This window comes from Geospiza fortis, unplaced genomic scaffold, assembly GCF_000277835.1.
Source record: "Geospiza fortis unplaced genomic scaffold, GeoFor_1.0 scaffold361, whole genome shotgun sequence".
Classification (NCBI taxonomy): Eukaryota; Metazoa; Chordata; class Aves; order Passeriformes; family Thraupidae; genus Geospiza; species Geospiza fortis.
In genome coordinates, this window is record NW_005054356.1 from 2,935,600 (window position 1) to 2,940,115 (window position 4,516).

Consider the following 4,516-nt stretch of genomic DNA (forward strand, 5'->3'; position numbering starts at 1 on the left):
GTAAGCCAAGGAAACCACAGGCTCCTTGGTTTACTGGTCATTCTGGACAATCAGGAAAGAGCTTGCACTTAAAGCAAAAAAAAAAAAGAAAAAATTTAAAAATCACATTTTGTCATGAAATATTATTTCAGTTTAGGGTAGTTCTGAATTTTTAATATCTATATGTATGCTCTCAAAAGTCTAATTAAACATTGCTAAATAAAGTAGATCTGAGCAAACCCAATGAAATTTTAATGTCAAAGTTGAGCATAAATAGTTTGGGAAACGAGAAGATCAGAACTGAGTGAAATGATAATTAATGCTGAAATACATTTTCCCCAAACTTGATTTATTTTTTTTGCTTTCCGTTTCTTTACAGCCCACGGAAACCCGCTGCAAGCTCCCAGCTTTGCACAGCAGGCCAGGACATTTCCTGCCTCTGGGACGGCTCCTGCTCTCAGCTGATGGCTCTGGGGTCTCCAGGGAACATTCCCAGGCTCAGCTTTGGGGTTTTCCCACCTTTGTGGGACACCTGCCCCGTGCTGGTGCTCAGGGAGGGGCTGAGCATGACATGGGCATTATTTCATTTCAGTTTCCTTCGGGTTCCCCTTCAGGGCTGTGTTTGGGGCTGGATTTCTGCTCTCCCTCCAGCTGTTCCATGAGGTTCAAAGGTAATTGAACTCAGCATTTCTCTTCAAAGTGGGTCTGTTAAAGTCTCTTTTGGCAGAACCTAAATCTGGGCCTTTGACATTTTGACAGAATCTGTTTTCAGGTTGAAAAATCTCTTTCCTGATAAGATTTTGGGTTGTTTTCCTGTTTGACTCCAAAAGCCTGAGCTGATCATCTTTAAAGCATTAGCACAATTGCTTACAGATGGGCTTTTCATATAAAAATGTGATTTCCCCCTTCTCCAACCAGGCATTATTGCTGTTTGCCTGGGCTCAGGGGTTTCTCCTTTTGTTAATTTAACCTCAATATGTTCTGGATGAGTTTAGCCAGAGCTATTGGTGTTTTATTAGCTTGGAAAAACAAGCAAACAAAATTCTTTAACGCTTGTGACACTGTTCAGCTTTTGTCAGTTAAAGGAGAATATTGAATAGAGCGGTGCACGAAATGCTTTGGATTTGGTTTTGGTTCTGGATTTTTATTTTTTTAAAGATTTGTTAATGACTTTTGGACTGGATTTATAGAGCCCAGGACGCCTTAATCCCACCTGAGCTGCCCCACACCACTGGCCTGCACGCTCAGAAAGCCAGATTGAGTGCATTTGGTTGTGAATGCTTTAAAAGTAGAAATAAGTGATAGTTGGGCAGCAAAAAGCACTTTTTTGGTGGAGGGTAACTGAGGAACTGTGGCTGTACTTGCATCATTATAAATTAAAGTTGAGTATTAACGTAAAGCTGGCATCCATTTCTAAAAAAATAAGTGTATTTAAGGTGGATTTCTGTGGGAAATCTGTCTTCTATGTAATTTAGTGCTTCCTTGGTGCCGTGCCACCTGAAATGCCCAAGCCCAGGGGTGCACCCTGCTCTGCCTGGTGAACACAGCTCCAGGGGCTGTGCTTGGAGAGTGCAGAGCAAACTGGGTCACACTCCCACAGGATGGGGTTGGAATGGGATTGGGATGGGATTGGGATGGGATTGGGATTGGGATGGGATGGGACTGGGATGGGACTGGGATGGGACTGGGATGGGATTGGGATTGGGATTGGGATTGGGATTGGGATGGGATGGGATTGGGATGGGATGGGATTGGAATGGGATGGGATGGGATGACCCAGCCCAGGAACTGATCCAGGTGGGTTTGGGGTTGTTCCACAGGGAAAGATCCGTGCCATCCCTGGAGCTGTGCCCCCTCCACAGCAGGTTTGTGCTGATGTTGAGGTGGAACCTGTTGGGTTTGGTTTATGTTCCTTGTTCCTCATCCCACTTGTGTCCATCCAACGTTCCATCCCTCACCCCCATCCTGGCTCCTCATGCCCAGCTGTCCCTGGGCACCCCTGGGGAGAGCCTGGCAGCCCCTCCTGGCACTCCTTGGAGATGTTTCCCTCTCTGGTGTCTCTCCCTCCCATTCCATGGTCTCAGGCAGGTGTCACCTCCCCCTGAGCTGTGTCCCCTCCCCGGTGCCAGGCTCTGCTCTCTGCCTGCCCCGTTCTGGTGCTGTGCCCTCCTGCCCTGACCCCGGTGCCCTCCTGCAGCCAGGGGGTCCCTGCTCAGCCCCCAGCCCCTCTGCCAGACCATTCCATTGTAAAACACTCAGCAAAGGTAGGCAGAATTAAATTTATTCCTGAATTGTTGAATAATGTAATATTCGTGTTGTACATAAAAGAATCACAAACCACCCAGCCTGATTTTCCTATGAAAACATTTAACTTTTATTAAATCAAGACAGTTTTGAGGAGCAGAGAAAAGAAATGAAAGCAAAAAACAACTGAACCAGCTTTCAAAGCTGCCCTGTAGCCAAAACATCCATCTGAGAAGCTGAAGGGTTGATTTTATTTGTTTGTTTGTTTGTTTGTTCTTCTGCTGGAGTGAATCACCAATAATTAAAAAAACAAAAATAAAGGGAGACGAGCGAGTTCAACCCTTGGAATAAATCAGAGCTGTCTCTGATTTACTCTCCCCAGGCTGCTGGGAGCTGCCTCCAGCTGGTTTGGGGTCTCCAGGATTTGGGAATGCTGTGCTGGGGGGCACCAGGGCTCGGAAACAGGGGGAACGTGGATCCCTGGGGATCCCTGGGGATTCCTGCAGATCCCTGGGGATTTCTGGAGGTCTTTGGGGATCCCTGGGGGTTCCCTGTGGATATCTGGAGGTCCCTGTGGGTCTCTGGGGATTCCTGCAGATCCCTGGGGATTTCTGGAGGTCTTTGGGGATCCCTGGGGGTTCCCTGTGGATATCTGGAGGTCCCTGTGGGTCTCTGGGGATTCCTGCAGATCCCTGGGGATTTCTGGAGGTCTTTGGGGATCCCTGGGGGTTCCCTGTGGATATCTGGAGGTCCCTGTGGGTCTCTGGGGATTCCTGCTCTCTGGGGATTTCTGTGGATCCCAGTGGATTTCTGTGGATATCTCTGGATCCCTGTGGATCCCTGGGGATTGCTATGGATCTCTGGAGATTCCTCTGATCCCTGTGGATTCCTGTGGATCTCTGCTGATCCCTGTGGATCCCAATCCCAGCCCCACAGCCCAGGGATGCCAGAGCCAGGTGAAATCCCCTCTCAGCCCAGCAAGTTCCAGCTTTGTGGGGCGCTGAAATCCTTGGGGTCGGAGCTGCAGGTGAGCCTCCCTGCGGGCAGGATTGGGCCCCGTCCCTATAAAACATTCCAGGGCCCTTGCAGGGAAGGGGCAGAGGACCCAGAGCTGGAGTTCAGCCAGAGAGGCGAGACAAAGCCCAGGGGAAGGCAGCAAACCTGTATTGGCAGACAGCAAGATGAATTGGATGATCTAATAGTCCTTTTCCATCTCGAAGTTTTATGATTCATTTGTTATTTTAGCCATCTATATATATTTTTTATTTTACCCTAGAGGGGTTTCTTGAAATGTGTGCAATATATTCCTTTTTTTTTAAAAAAAAAAAAAAAGAAAAAAAATCACTTTTAGAAGAAGAGAAGAGGTCAGTGTGGCAGGATCAGAGGCAGTGTGGGGTGTGCTCAGCACAGGGATGGGGTGGGGTGGGATGGGGGTGTCCCCCCAGCCAATAAATAACCCCACAGCCAGAGGAGGGAGAGGGAAAGATTGGGAGAAACCAACACAGCGTGGTGGTGTTGCTTTTACCCCCTTCTTTTTCTTACTTTAAATTATTATTATTGAAGGGAAAAGAGCTTGCAGAAATCCTGGGTGAGTTTTACTGAAACAGGCACATTCCTGTGGTTTTTTCACTCCCACAGCCTCTCCAGGTCAGTCTTTTTCTTTCTCTGCAGAGAAAGAAAGGCAAAAAAAAAAAAAAAAAGAGCGAAAGAAAAGAAAAACCCACACAAAAATCAATCCATCAAATGTCATTACAGATTTATTAAGCCTGATGTAGAAAGACTTTTAACAGTAACATCTTCAGAAAGCATAAAAAGAGCACTTCTGTTCAGTCTTGTGCTTTGAAAATCTAAATATATTTTTATCATATAAATAATTCTTTTCATGTTTTAAGTGCATCTGTTTTTTTTTTCTTTTTTTTTCTTTTTTTTCCCCTTTTCAAATTTCCATTTTACAATTGGCCAAAAAAACTGAAGTCTGCATTGACTGAAATGAAGCCATTTGCAAAGCTAATGATGTTGTGAAGCATGTCTGTGGTGAGCCATATCAGCTAGATTTCAGAAAGGTAGTTCAATGAGTGCAGCATTAAAATGAGGGACAGCCTCCAGCAAAATCATAATTGAACACACCCAAGTCCTTAATGTCTGCAGTTGGGTTTCCTGATGCAAATTACGATAACATTTCAGATGTGAGCAGTCGCTTTCCAGTAGCTGCAGTGGAAAAGAGACATTTTATGCCACAAAGGGAAGAATTACCATGTTTAAAAATGTAAATAATATATGTATAGAAACCTTT